Source organism: Pteronotus mesoamericanus, unplaced genomic scaffold, assembly GCF_021234165.1.
Source record: "Pteronotus mesoamericanus isolate MK-2021 breed Mesoamerican mustached bat unplaced genomic scaffold, CSHL_Meso_final contig_263, whole genome shotgun sequence".
In the NCBI taxonomy this organism is placed as follows: domain Eukaryota; kingdom Metazoa; phylum Chordata; class Mammalia; order Chiroptera; family Mormoopidae; genus Pteronotus; species Pteronotus mesoamericanus.
The window spans coordinates 13,929,968-13,946,213 of NW_026555112.1; the positions used below are offsets into that span (position 1 = coordinate 13,929,968).

General features: G+C 39.8%; 1 protein-coding gene and 1 pseudogene across 1 annotated transcript in view; one reads left to right on the forward strand and one right to left on the reverse strand.

Moving 5' to 3' along the window:
* The window catches only part of VAMP1 (vesicle associated membrane protein 1), a 53,424-nt gene that overhangs the window by 11,646 nt on the left and 25,532 nt on the right, over positions 1–16,246 (reverse strand). The window lies entirely within an intron of this gene.
* Positions 15,763–16,136, forward strand: LOC129071424 (60S ribosomal protein L31-like; annotated as a pseudogene).

Sequence of the window (16,246 nt, forward strand, 5' to 3'; positions counted from 1 at the left end):
GCTGATATATCCAAAGTACTAAAAGAAAAAAATTATTAACAAAGAACATTATACCTAGCAAAACTGTTCTTCAATAGGGAGGTAGAAATTAAGATATACCCAGATAAATAGAAACTGAGAGAGTTTTTGACTAGTAGGCCTGCCCTACAAGAAATGCTCAAGGGGGTCCTGCAAGGTAAAATGGAGAAAACACTATATAGTAACTCAAAGCTAAATGGAGAAATAAGATCTCAATATAGGCATATACATGGCAATTATAATAGTAGTATTATCATAAGAGTGGTTTGTACCTGTACTTTTTGTTTTTTGCATGATTGAAGAGACTAATACATTTAAAGAAAAAAAAATTATTAATGTAAAAGCTAGTGTTGTTGTAACTTTAATTTGTAACTCCAAATCATGTTTTCTACATAATTGAAGAGACTTACGCATTTAAAAAGACTTATTAGTTTATGTTTTGGGGCACACAATGTATAAAACGTAATCCTGTGACATCAACAACTGAAAGGGGAAGAAGATGGAGCTGTAAAGAAGCAGGTTTTTTGTGTGTTATCTGAGTTAAGCTGGTACAAATTCAAACCAGAGTATTATAACTTTAAGACATTAAATGTAAAAGATATTCTATGCAAAATAGTAACCAAAAGAGAGCAAGAGTTGCTGTACCAATATCAGACAAAATAGACTTTAAATCAAAAAAGGTTACAAGAGACAATGGACATTATATATTAATAGAAGTTTCAATATAGCAAGAAGATATAACAATTATGAACATTTACACACCTACTGACAGACCATCAAAATATATGAAGCGAAAACTGATGAAACTGAAGCGAGAAATATGCGGTTCTACAACAGTAGTTAGAGACTTCAATATCCTATTGGAAATAATGGGTAGAACAACCATACAAAAGGTAAGTAAAAAAAATAGAGGACTTAACTCAATAAACCAATTAACAGATATATACAGGACACTCTACCCAACAAAACCGGAATATACATTCTTCTCAAGTGCACACAAAAATATTTTTCAGGACAGACCATATGTTAGGTCACAAATGAAGTCTCAGTAGATTTTTAAAAGACAGATATCATACACAGGTATCTTCTCTGACTACAACAGGATGAAGTTATAAATCAATAACAAAAGAAAAACTGGAAAATTCAGGCAATTGTGAAAATTAAACAACGTACTTTTAAACAACCGATGAATCAAATAAGAAACCTTTGACTACCATAAAAAAATTTAAAAAAAATTTAAAAAAAACAAGTGTTGGTGAGAACATGGAAAAATTAGAACCTTGTGCACCGTTGATATGAATGTAAAATGGTACTACCGCTAAGGAAAACATGGCAGTTCCTCAAAAAATTAAAAATAGAGTTACCATATGATCCAGCGATCCCACTTCTGGATATTAACCCAAAAGAATTGAAAGTGGGGTCTTGAAGAGATATTTTTGCACCAATATTCATAGCAGCATTATTCATAGTAGCTAAAATGTGGAAGCAACCCAAGTGGTCACTGACAGAAGAACAGATAAGCACAATGTGGTATACACATATAATAAAATATTATTCACCCTTAAAAAGGAAGAAATTCTAAAATATGCTACAACATGGATGAACCTTGAGAAAATTAAGTGAAGTAATCTAGTCACAAGACAAATACTGTGTGATTCTTTTTCTTTAAAGATTTCGTATATTTATTTTTAGAGAGAGGAAGGGAGGGAGAGATGGAGGGAAACATCAATGTGTGGTTGCCTCTCGCACGCCCCTCACTGGGGACCTGGCCCACAACCCAGGCCTGTGCCTGACTGGGAATCGAACCAGTGACCCTTTGGTTTGCAGGTCAGCACTCAATCCACTGAGCCCCACCACCCAGGGCTCTGTGATTCTATTTACATAAAGTACTTAGAGTAGTTAAGATCATAAAGACAAAAAGTAGAATTGTAGTTGCCAGAAGCTGGGGAGAGGAGAAAACCGGAAGCTTTTGTTTCACGGGTATGGGGTTTCAGGGTTACAAGATGAACAGATTTACGATATGGATGGTGGTGATGGTTGCACAACAATATGAATATTTATTACCACTGAACTGAATACTTAATGGTTAAGGTGATAAAGTTTACGTGTGCCTTACCACAATAAAAAATGCCCCCAAAATGTGGTTATTTTATTTGTTTTACTGTGTTATAAGTAGTCAAACAAAACATATAGGTTGAAGTTAAAGAGAAACAATAACTAATATTTTTTAAAACTTTATTAGATTCTAAATAAAATAACCATTTGTAATTTGAACCCAAAAACATAATGGAAACTAGATTCTCACACTGATTATGTTAATCAACTAACATTTAAAATATCAGTAACTATGCATAGACTATTTTTTCTGTGCCATCAAATATCAAAGCACACAAACTTGCAATAGCTTGCTTCTTGTACCTGTCCCTAGCCAGACTGCCCCATTACTTTGGCATGAACATGACAGGGTCTCCTCAGCCCCAGAGCCTCCACTCTGGCCATCCTCAGCTCCCATTGCTAACTCTGAGCTCTAGTAAAGGTGAGAGTTGTCATATATGTCTCCCATATACCTCCTCCTGCTGGATTTTCCCACTCTTTCCATTCCATTATGATCCCTGTGACACTTCAGGAATCCTGAGCTTTCACACTGCCCAAACCACAAGAAGGAAAGGAGCACAATGATCAACTCGTACTCCCGGGAACGTGTACTGGCACCTTCTGAGTCAAGCCCTGAGCAGGGTGTTCCACCATATTACCACACTTAACTGCTCACATCCACCCTGTGAGGCAAGTTCCATCATCCCCATGTTACAGTGGAAATACCCACAGCTTGAGCAACTGGCCCTGCTAACAAGTGACCAAGCAGAGAGATGGCCTTGGACATGGTCCAGGCAGTACAGATTTAGTTTGAATGGTCCTCCACTTTTCCGATTTTTACCATATGGTGGAATTTTATACTACCTCTTCATACTCCTCTGATTCCACCAGCGTCCAGGACCCCGCGTGTACCAGTCACTCTCAACATTCCTCTCTGGGCATGATACCCATTAAAGGAGGGAGGATTCTGGCCCAACTTGAAGGTAAGGGAGAAGATTGCCACAGCCCCTGTCCTTCAGGAATGGCTTCAAAGGAGCCCAGAAAACCCTGAAGAATAGAGGAATCAAGTGAAGCAGCTGTGAGAGAGAGGGAGGCCTCTGCCACCAACCCACTCTCTTCCTCTCCCAATGAAGGAGTTGTCAGAGCAAAGGGAGTGTGGGAAAGATGAGTCAGACATGTTTCATTTGCGTCACAGAATCAAACTCTGCATCTGTTGCTTCAAATAAGTCACAGGTAAGCCCGAGCAATGGCCCACAGGATGTAATAGGAACACACCTACACCCCAAGACATCACCTTCCAACTCTGTGGAGAAAACAATTGCCTTCTTCAAAACGCAACATGTTACATGAACAATGAACAATTTGAAAATGAGACAAAGAAAACAATTCCATTTACAATAGTATCAAAAAGAATAAAATGCTGAACAGGGGTGTCCAACCCCCGCAGGCCACATGGAGCCCAGGATGGCTGTGAATGTGGCCCAACACAAAATCATAAATTTGCTTAAAACATTATGAGATTTGTGTATGTGTGTGTGTGTGTGTGTGTGTGTGATTATGTGTTGCAATCTATTTAATGTGTGGCCCAAGACAACTCTTTTTCTAGGGTGGTGCAGAGATGCCAAAAGGTTAGACACCCCTGGATTAGATTTAATGAAGAAAGTACAAGACTTCTACACTGAAAACTACAAAACAATGTTGAAAGACATTAAAGAATACCTAAATAAATTGAAAGATGCCCTGTATTCATGGGTTGGAAGTCTTACTATTGTAAAAATAACATTCTTGCGAATTTCATCTATATACCCAATGCAATCCCTACCAAAATTCCAACTACCTTGTTTTGCAGAAACAGACAAGCTAATCCTAAAACTGATATAGAAATGCCAGGGACACAGCGTAGCCAAAATTATCTTGAAAAAGAAGAAAGCTGGAGTACTCACATTTCCTGATTTCAAAACATACTGCAAAGCAATAATAATCAAAATAGTGTGGTACTGGCATAATGATATTGGACCCCTAACTCAAACCATATACAAAAATTAACTCAAAATAGATAAAAGAAATAAATCTAAGAGATAAAACTATAAGACTATTAGAAAGAAACAGGTGTAAATCTGTGAGACCTTGGATCAAGCAACAATTCCTTAAATATGACAACAAAATCACAAGCAGCAAAAAAAAAAGAAAAAAAAGAAAAATTAGATTTTATCAAAATTTAAAACTTTTGCCCTGCCTGTTGTGTCACAGTTGATTGGAACATTGTCCTATAAACCAAAAGGTTGCAGGTTTCATTCCCAGTCAGGGCATATGCCTAGGTTGCAGGTTTGGTCCCTGGTCAGGATGCATATGGGATGCAACTGATCAATGTTTCTCTCACATTGATGTATCTCTCCCCCTCCCCTTCTCTCTCTCTTTCTTTCTTCCTCTGAAATCAATGGATATATCCTTGGATGAGGATTTTTAAAAATTTTTAAACTTTTCTGTATCAAAGAACACTATCAAGAAAATGAAAAAACAACCCACAGAATAGAGAAATGTTTGCAAATCATGTATCTAATAAAGTTCTATTATTCAGAATATATACAAAAATTCAACAAAAAAAGACATTTAAGCCCATTTAAATATGGGCAAAGTACTCGGACAGTTCCCAAAGAAGATCAATACATGGCCACTATGCACATGAAAAGATAAATGCTCATCATCATAAACCTAGAAAAATGCAATCCAAAACCACAATGAAATATCACTTCACACCAACTTGGGTGGCTATATTTTAATGGAAATTAACAAGTATTGGCAAGCACACAGAGAAACTGCAACCTTTATGTTCCACTAGTGACAGATGGCTCAGTTGTAGAAAACAGTTTTCAGTTCCTCCAGAAGTTAAGCATAGAGCCAGCAATTCCACTAGTTAGTATAGGAGTATACACAAGAGAATTCAAAACATAAGTTTCACATGAACTTGTACATGACTGTTAATAGCAGCATTATTCATAACAGCCAAAGTGTAAAAACAACCCAAACACCTATCAATTGATAAATGGATAACCAAATGTGATATATCCACACAACAGAATATTATTCAGCCATAAAAAGGACTGAAATACTGATAATATATACTACAACATGGATAAGCCTTGAAAATATTATGCTAAAGTGAAAGAAGCCAGACATAAATGACCATGTATTATATGACTCCATTTATATGAAATGTCAAGAATAGGTAAATCCATAGAGACAGAAAATAGACTAGTGGGGTTGGGCAAGGGGGAGAGTGGGGAAGGGACTGACTGCTAACTTTTAGGTATGAGGTCTCTTTATTTAAAAATAATTTTATTGATTATGCTATAACAGTTGTGCCAATTTTTCTCCTCTGCCCTATATCCCCATTCCCTCCAGCAATCCCCTCCTTTAGTTCATGTCCATGGGTCATGCATGTAAGTTTTCTTCGGTCTCTTCATTTTCTTATCTCCCTGTCTATTTTGCACCTATCAATTTGTACTTCTTAATCCCTGCACCTTTTCCCCCATTCTCCCTGTTTCCCCTCCCAACTGATAACCCTCCAAATGATCTCCATATCTATGATTCTGTTTCTGTTATGCTTGTTTGCTTAGTTTGTTTTTTAAATTCAATTGTTGATATTTGTGAATTTGTTGCCATTTTAGTGTTTATAGTTTTGATCTTCTTTTTCTTATATAGTTCCCTTTAACATTTCATATAGTAATGGCATGGTGATGATGAACTTCTTCAGTTTTACCTTGTCTAGGAAGCACTTTATCTGGCCTTCCATTCTAAATGATAGTTTTGCTGGATAGAATAGTCTAGGTTGTAGGTCTTTGTTTTTCATCACTTTGAATACTTCTTGCTAGTCCTTTCTAGCCTGCAAAGTATCTTTTGAGAAATCAGCTGACAGTCTTATGAGAACTCCTTAATAGATAACTCTCTGCTTTTCTCTTGCTGCTTTTAAGATTCTCTCCTTATCTTTAACCTTTAGCATTTTAATTATGATGTGTCTTGGTGTGGTTCTCTTTGGGTCCAACTTGTTTGGGACTCTCTGTGCTTTTTGGACTTGTATATCTATTTCCTTTACCAAATTAGGGAAGTTTTCTTTATTTTTTTCAAATAAGTTTTCAGTTTCTTGCTCTTCCTCTTCTCCTTCTGGAACCCCTATGATTAAGATATTGGTATGTTTGGAGATGTCCCAGAGGCTCCTTATTCTATCTTTTTTTTTAAAATTTTTTCTTCTTCCTGTCCTGACTGAATGCTTTTTTTCTTCCTTATATTCCAAATCATTGATTTGATTTTCAGTTTCATCCCCTCCACTGTCGGTTCCCTGTAGATTTTTCTTTATTTCACTGAATGCAACCTTCATTTCTGCCTGGGTCTTTTTTACGCCATTGCAGTACTCAGTGAGTTATTTGAGGATCCTGATAACCAGTGTTTTGAACTCAGCATCTGATAGGTTGCTTATCTCCGTTTCATTTAGTTCTTTTTCTGGAGTTTTGTTCTGTTCTTTCAATTGTGCCACATTTCTTTGTCTCCTCGATTTGGCGGCCTCCCTGTGTTTGTTTTTATGTGTTAGGTAGAGCTGCTTTGACTCCCGGTCTTAGTAGCATGGCCTATTGTAGAAAAAGCACCTGTAAATTGTGTGGGGCAGAGGCTTAGGGAATCACCAGAGTGGGGCAACCCATTTCTCTGCTTTGTGGCTCTTTGTGGAAGAGGGTTCGGAAAGGGGACAACGCCACTGCCTGGCCTCTGGAGACTGCCTAGGAGGGAGCTGCCTCCTAGCACTCATCCTGTTGCCAGTCGCTTTACTTTCTCCCCTTCTCCCCGTATACCACTTGCGCCCTTCCAACTGTTGCCCTGGTGCTGATCCTAGAGGGGTGGGTCTGTTTAAGTCCTCAGACCTTTGCAAGCCCTTTAAGAGGAGTCTCCTGAGAAACCTACAGTTTCTTCTGCCACCCCAAACCCCGCTGGTTTTTACAGCCAGAAGTTATGGAGATTTATTTTCCTGGCACTGGAACTCTGGGTTGGGTGGTCTGGTCTCGGGCTGGGCTGGGATTGAGGTATCCCGCCCAATTTTTATCTACTACACGTGATTGTGGGACCACCCATTTTGCCACCTTTCCCCGCCTCTGCACCTCTCCACACCTCTCCGCACCTCCGCCCCTCCTACCCCTCTGGATGAATGTGGCTTCTTTAAATCCTTGGTTGTCGGACTTCCACGCAGCATGATTTTCTGATGAATCTGGGTGATATTTGTTTTATAGTCTAACTGCAATTTTTGCTGTAGTTGTGCACAGAGGTGAAGTGTGTTTACCTACGCCTCCATCTTAACCATAAGTCCCTAGGTATGAGGTTTCTTTGAGGGGAGAGCATACATAATGTTCTAGAATTATATGGTGGTTGATATTTGCACAACGTGGTGAAAATACTAAAAACCACTAAATTGTATACCATAAAATGGCCAAAATGTTTAATTCCACCTTAATTTAAAACATCAGCATGTACCAAGGAGCCCCTCAATCTGGACTGGAGGTTGGTGTAGTCTTAAGGAAGCAGAAGGGTCTAGGGGTCTTTCAAGTCCCAAATGCCATCTTACAAATGAGGTAAGGGACACCACCCCCACACAGGTCTGAAGTCTCCTGAGGTCTGTGAAAGGGTGACAGGAACTCCTCCCCTGCCACGAGGAGGCTTTTCTCAGTCCCTAGAGCAGATGGCAAACACCTGCAGGGATCCACAGGATTGGCACAGGGCCTGCAGGCTGGGTCACAAGACGGAACTTTTGTAGAGAAGAGCCAAGAGTGGACTTTAGAACACTGGTGGTGACACAAGGATACAAAGACATTTGTCTCAAAGGAACAAATACAAACAGCCGGTGATGATGGAAAGATGCTCGACCTCACTGGTCATCAGAAAAATGGAAGCTGAAACAACAATGAGGCAGCATTTTCCCTCAATTAGGTTGATAAAAATGGTTAGCTAACATGAGAGGTTGGCAGGATGTGAGAAAACAGGTGCTCTCTTTCCACTGTTGGTAGATGTGTGAACTGGTGGAGCCACTTCGGAGAGCAACTTGCCAGCACCTAATAAAGTGAAAAATGTGCATATCCTACGACTCAGAGATTCTAATGCCCAGTACTTATTCTAAAGTGACACTCCCACATGCACAGGAAAATATATTTCTGTGACACCATGTGTAATAATGAAATGTTGGAAAAAACCTAACTACTCATGAATTCATGAGTAGGTGAATGGCTAAAAAGCCTATGTTAACCCACTCTCTATTAACAAAATGAGTAATTCTATTTATATAACATAAAATGATCTCCAAGACATATTACTGGATTAAAAAAAAACAACAAATTCTAGAAGGATATACAAGGTCTGTCCAGAAAGTATACAGCCATGTAATATGAAAAAGAGACATTTATTGAAGATACAAAAAACTTTGTACATAGGACAATGATGCCTCAATCCCCTTCAAAGTAGGCACCTTGGGACCACACAGTTCTCCCAGCGTCTCTTCCACTGTTCAAAACACTCTGCAAAATCCCTTTTTGGAATCACCACCAGTTGCCCTGTTGTATTTTCCTGAATCTTATAAAGGGTCTGAAATTTCTTCCCTTTCAAAAGTGATTTTAGTTTTGGGAAAAGCCAGAAGTTGCAGGGCACCAAATCTGGGCTGTAGGGAGGCTGAGTCACCTAGGTGATTTGATGTTTCGCAAAAAAGCTCTGCACAAAATGTGATGTGTGAGCAGGTGCATTGTCGTGATGAAGCTGCCAATCACCAGTTGCCCGTAGCTGGGGCTGTTTTCATCATTCCGCATCTCTCAGCCGATAAAGACCATTGAGGTAGTGCTCCTTATTAATTGTTTGGCCTGGAGGGGCATACTTGTGATGGACAACATCTTCCCAATCAAAAAACACAGTTAACGTGGTACTGATCTTGCTGCGACTTAACCATGTCTTCTTTGGGCATGGAAAACCAGGCAACTTCCATTGGGATGACTGGGCCTTCGTTTCCAGATCATGGCCGTAGGCCCACAATTCATCTCCAGTTATGACTTTCTTGAGGAAATCTGGTTCATTGGGAGTGGTTTGAATGAAGTCATTAGCAACTGCTGCCCAATGTTTCTTCTGCTCTGGTAGCAGAAGCCATGGAACAAATTTTGCCACAACATGTTTCATGCCAAGATCCTATGTCAAAATCTTGGACACAATAGCTTCTCGAATCCCCAGATCAGCTTCTAGTTCTCGCCCTCAGCCACTGATCTTCGTTGATGCAGCCCATACACATTCAACATTCTCAGATGTTCTGCTTGTTGCAGGCCTTCCAGAGCATGGATTACTTGCAACAGATTCTCTACAACCTTTGAAGCATTTGTGCCACACTTTTATTTACGCTGTACTCATTGCATCATTCCTGAAAGCCTTTTAAATCACCCAAATAGTTTCCGTGGAGTGTTCAAGCTTAACGCAAAATTTGATGCAGGTTCGTTGCTCTATTCGCTTAGTCATTTTGAATGCGACAGCCACACAGTTCAATGGGGTCTACCACCCTCACTGACTAGTACAGTGAAATTGTCATTGTTCAATGCACGCACATTCCAGTTCACTGTCCTTGGCTGCCAGGTTACATCGATGTCACGCAAACCATTCTTGTTATATTAACAATGGTTGGACTTTTTCTGGACAGATATCACTTACGAAAGGAAAAAAACAAAACAAAACAAAACCCAAAACACATGTGTGCTCGGGCTCTTGGAGAATTCTACTTGCCAGACTGAGATGCTAGGCCAATGGAAAAAAATGGACTTTTTTCTTTTTTAAATTGATTTTTAGAGAGAGAGAAAGGCAGGGAGAGAGCGAAACATCAATTTGTTGTTCCCCTCATTTATGCATCCATTGGTTGACTCTTTCCTGTGCTCTGACCAGGGATCAAACTAGCAACCTAACCTAGGCGGATCAGGACAATGCTCCAGGGACACGTGTGCAAGAATTCTTAGTACATATATAACTGGTGGTAGAATTGACGGATTTTGCTGCTTTAACTTTCCATAAAGAGGTAATGTGAACATATTAGTTGAATAACTAAATTTCAATTTAAAAAAAGAAAGAAAAAAATTGAAATGGTTTCATAGAGCAAAACAGCAGGAAATTGTCTCTGTGTGAGGTAGGCAGCAAAAAGATACAGGAAGAGCAGCCAAGACAAGTCTGCAGGCTGAGCTCAGCAGGTGTTGTCATGTGTAAACTCAGTTCAACACAGGTACTGAGCACTCAATATGTGCGGCCCTGAAAGTGCTATAGTCGGCAGTGGACTGGGATTCAGGAGACCTGGCTTCTCTGCCAACTCTGCCACAAAGAGCTAGTCATTTCACCTCCTCGCCAGTGCTTATGACATTTGTAAAATGAGGGGATAGACCCACAGGATCAGAAACCTTCTTTCCAGCTCTTCTAGTTTTGGATCCTATGCTGGTTAGAGTTAGTAAAACAGAGGCTCACAATGACTAGTTCTATCTAGAAGCCAGATAGAGAAGGTTTGGGGCCCAGAGAGGAAAGAACGCTACCTCTCCAGGATACGAAAAGGAACCAAAGACAATTTATCAGGCTCAGCCATAGCAAGCCAGTAGAACTGATGTGGTAACTGTTCAACAGCCTGCTCTCTGCGTCAGGAACCCCTTGATTTGTAGCATTTGCTGATTTACATGGTTGTAAATACTCCCACCACAGCCAGTTCCAAACTATCGATGTGTAACCAGCTCACCAAATTCTGGACAATTTAATGATCAGGCTTTGGCTACATAGCACAAGCCAGATCCAGCACGCCCCTAGGAAGTAAACTGCCACTAAGACAAAGGGCTCAAATGATACCCCCTGAGGCCAGAAGGAGAAACGAAGACAAGTTACTCTCAGAAGTTGTAGTGCTTTAGACTCAGTGTAAGTTTGGAGAAATCACAGAGTTGCCTTCCCCCACAGAGCTCACTAGATGATTGTTCAGTCCATCTTCACAAGTCTGGCTTGGCAAGAGGAATCACTCAGGAAATGACAAAGGAAATGTCAGGGCCCAGGAGCCCACTGGGGGGGCAGACACCCCCCCATCCCTTGCAAAATCACTTTTCTGCATTATGAAGAATACTCCGACTACGAATAATGCATGGAGCAGTCACACTGCACATGTACATCGTGCCCAGTTTAGTAAGTTGTTCTGCCTTTTTCATGCTCCTTCGGTTTAGTTCCCAGATAAAATGGCTGTTCCTTCAACCCCATTTCTTGGAACCAAGAAAGGGGTGACAGGAATGAACATTTAGTGAGTACCCAAACTAGGCATGGCATTTCATTTATATTATTACCCATAATTCTGCCAACCTGCTGCAGAGTACTTGACACTGTCCTCAAGTAGACACAGACTCAGTTTGAGAGTTTTTGGGGCTCACCCAGAAAGGTCCAGGTACTAACTGTCAGAAATGCTAGGGGACCACTAATCTGAGTGATTCTGAAAGCCAGGCTCTCTCCACCTACCACGGGATCCTCCTGACCCAGGGGTTTGGGGCCCAGGACCCTCATTGTTTCTCCCCTTGCCCTGGTGTCTTTGAGAATTTCCCTTTACTGGTTCTGCCCTTCACTTGCTACAAGAGTGACATAAAACCTCAACAGTCATCACTCAACCATATACTTATCAATTTACATATGTTTTCAGAAATTAGCTTTACCTTAAATCAGAATTCTTTAAATTACATGACAAAAAATCACAAGATTCAACAAGCCCTAAATAAGGAAGAGTGCTCAGAAAGGTCACAGAGCATCCTATGAAATGAGACTTCTGACCTCTGCAACAAAGGTCTTGAAATGCTACATAACATTCTTTTACTCAAAGAATTAAGCTCTCAAAAGAAAGGGAAATCCCAGGTGCCTGAGAAGCATGCAACACTGGAAACTTCTAGGGTGAGTCCACGAGCAGCCACTGAGACTCATATACTGTACACAGGACTGCATGTAGGGCATTCATTTTCATTTCTCTAAAGTATTCCATTAGGTGAATACATTAACCGTACATGAGTCCAGAGGGGAACACCTTGGATCCCATCAAACAGGAAACTGGAAAAGACACCATTGCACATTAGGGGGAAACGTCTAAGGGAAATCAAGAGAGAACCACTTACCAACACAGAGTCTGTCTCTGTCTGCCTTCTGGGTGGATAAAAAAATTGTCTTGAAAATTTGTAACTGCAAGTCTGTGCTTACTCACGCTCAGGGTTCAAATTTGTATTATCATGGTTGGGAAATCTCCTCTGCCATCAAGAAAATAACAAAGAAATTGGTCTCAGCCCTGGCAGGTGTGGCTCAGTAGGTTAGAGCATCGTCCCATAACTGAAAGGTTATGGCTTCAATTTTCCGTCAGGGCACACGCCTGGTTTGCAGGTTTGGTCCCGGTCCAGGTACATGCAATCTCCCTAGTGGGGTACAGGTGGGGCCAATTGGTGCTTTTCTCTGGCATCGGTGTTTCTTTCCCTCCCTGCCCCTCTCCCTTCCGCTCTTTCTAAAAGCAATGAAAACATGTCCTCAGGTGAGGATAAGAAAAGAAAAAGAAAGAAATTGGTCTCAGGGCCAGTAATAGAATGTCTGATAAAACAAACTGCAGAAACAGTTTGAAGGGTAACACCCTCAATCTGGGCCACTGAGGATCCCAACCGAAAAGCCTTGTTATACAAGAATCGACCAATGACTGCATCAATACATGGAACAGCAAGGCCTTGTTGAAGATGGCCTTGCAATTCAGAACTGGGGAACATACCAGAAAACAGTTTGACCCAGAGCACCTTTTTCATCGAAGTCAGTCATTAAAACCAAATATCTGAACTTAGACCTAAATCTGCTAGTCACTTCAGATAAACTATTGAAGCAAAGTTTTAAAAAAATAATGAAACGTTAAATCACATTGCTCATTACTGTTACTAAATATAGTATCACTAGTATATTTTTATATTGTGCAAAATGTTGTTATATATTATTTTAGTGAGAGCAAAATGATCTCTTATGTTGTAAGTAAGTAAAAATAGTATTATCTTTAATATTGCTTCCCCAACTTTTTCTCATCCTTTCTATATTTTTATGTGACTGTGTAATGGTACCTTGTCCTTTTAATGTCTATACATACATATACAGAATTTATATTTATATATATATAATCTATAAATAATTTATTTTTAAATGTATATATTTGGGGATACATGTTCAAAATCATTTTTATCAATTAAATACAATACAAAATCAAAAACATTTGGAGACCACTGAATCAGAATTATACATTTTTTTCAAGCACACTTAAAACATTTACAGCCACATACTAGGTAGGCCACATAGTAAATCTCAAACAAATGCCAGTGAATCTATATGTATTAGTTTTGTATGGCTGCTGTAACAAGTTGCCAAAAACCTAAATTTAGTATCATAACTCTGTAGGTCAGAAGTCTGAAATGGGTGTCACTAGGCTAAAACCAAAGGCTGTGTTTCTCTTCCAGGAGACTCCAGGGGAGAATCAGCTTCCTTGCTTTCTAGCTTTGGGGGTGCCTCACAAATGCTGTGGCTCCTGGCCCTCTTCTTCCATCTCCGAAGTCATCAGCAGCAGGCTGCATCTTTCACAGGCTGCCACCTCTCTCAGCCTCTCTCTTCGGCTGCTCTTCCATGTATACGGACCCTTGCTATTACAGTGGGTCTACCTGTATGATGCAGGGTAATCCCCTTCCCAAGGTCAACTGATCAGCAACTTTGATTCCATTTGCAATTCTAATTCTCCTTTGCCATGCAACATAACATATTCAGTCCCATGTGACACATACAAATGACATTCTCTGACCCCAGTTACATAAAATTAAAATTGATAAAAAGGAAAAAATTTAAACCACATAGATCTGTACGTTTTTAAATGTATTTATAAATAATAGGTAGGTCAAAAATAAATACTAATGGGAAAAAGATAAACCGACAATAATGAAAACACAATATAACAAAACTTACGAGATATAGTTAAAGTAGTTCTTAGAGGGAAGTTTGCGGCCTAAATGCATATATTAGATAAGAAAATTTTAAATTAATGAACCGAGCATCCAATTCAAGAACTTAGAGCCCTGGCCTCGTGTGGCTCCGTGGACTGAGCGCCGGCCTGCGAACCCAAGGGTCGCCGGTTTGATCTGCAGGCAGGGCACAGGCCTGGGTTGCGGGCCAGGCCCCCAGTGAGGGGCACTTGAGAGGCAACCACATGTTGATGTTTCTCTCCCTCCCTTTCTCACTCCTTTCCCCTCTCCCTAAAAATAAATAAATAAAATCTTTACAAAAAAATAAGTTAGAAAAAGAAAGGCAGAATACAACCAAGAAAAGTAAAAGGAAGAAAATAATTTAAAAATTATGTCAGAGTGTAAAATGAAAGAGAAAAGAAGGAACTAAGAAAGAAACGTAACAAAATTAAAAGGTGATTCTTTGACGCAATTAATAAATTAGACATATTTCTGGCAAAGTGTATCAAGAAAAAAATGAGAAAATTATAAATAAATAGTATTTGGAGTGAAAAGGGGGAAGTAACTACCGATCTAGTGGTGATTTTAAAAGATTTATGTCCATAAATATGAAACATTAAATAGACAATCTCCCACTAAAATATAACCTACCAAAACTGACTCTCAAAGAAATTATATTAAATCAGCAGTGAAAAGTCTACACTCAAAATACACACACATACACACATTGTGCAAGCCTTCAAGGAACATATATATATATATATATATATATATATATATATATATATATATATGGTGGTATTATATAAAATATCATCCCTATTTTATATAATCTGAATATGAGAAAAATTATCATTGATCAAAGAATAGAAGTGTTCAAAGGAAGAATAGGGTGATATCTAAAAACCAAAGGAAAAAATGATTCTCCAGAAGGCGAGAGCTGTCGGACCCCATACGTTTCAGCTAAACTTTGCTTCCTAGTTGAAGCACAGCCTCCCTTCAAATCCCCTTATTAGCGGACAGGCACCTGTATCGCATCAGGACTTTCCCTTTCATGGTGCTGCAATAATGACCGTTACTAGTAATTTTATATTTGTCTTTGAGGTTATTTGATCAATGTCTGACTCTCACTGTTCCGTCAGCTCCATGAAGGGAGAACCATGTGTTTATTTTTTTTGTTTTCTTTTCCTCTTCTTTTTTTTTTTTTAATCTTCACCCAAGGATACATTTATTGGTTTTAGAGAGAGAGGAAGGGGAAAAGAGGAAAAAAAAACCCATCGAGGTGAGAGAGAAACATCGATCAGTTGCCTCCTGCGCGTGCCCCAATCAGGGACCAAGCCAGTAACCTAGGTATGTGCCCTGACTGGGGATTGTGCCCATGACCTTTCAGTTCAGGGACAAGGCTCCAACCAACCGAGCCACATCAGCCAGGGCACATGTTCATTTTTATCATTTTTGTGTCCTGTTACTTAATTGGTATCTGGAACAGAATAGACATGCAACAAAGTACTTGTCAAATCAAAGAGGAATAGAATTTAGGAGGTCAATGTGGCCTTGGATTCCCCAAAATTTCAATTTTATAACTGTGGATAGAACTCTCAAGGAACAAGCTTTCCAACCTGGGCCCAGCATAATGGCTCCCACAAAGAAGGGTGGCGAGAAGAAGGGCCGTTCTGCCATCAACAAGGCCGTGACCAGAGAGTACACCATCGGCATCCATAAGCGCATCCACGGACTGGGCTTCAAGCAGCGCGCCCCTTGGGCACTCAAAGAGATCTGAAATTTACCATGGAGATGGGAACTCCACATGGGCACATGGACACGAGGCTCAACAAAGCCCTCTGGGCCAAAGGAATAAGGAATGTCCCATACCCTACGCAGGTGCAGTTGTCCAGAAAACGAAATGAGGATGAAGATTCACCAAACAAGCTCTATACGTGGGTCACCTATGTACCTGTCACCACTTTCAAAAATCTACAAACAGTTAATGTGGATGAGAACTGCTGATTGTCAAATAAAGTTATAAAACTGCCTTTGAGGTTTGGTTTCCTGTTTCTAGTGGCACTGTAATTTCTCTGCATATCTTAAAATAGTTTCCAATAAAAGAATCATTTGGA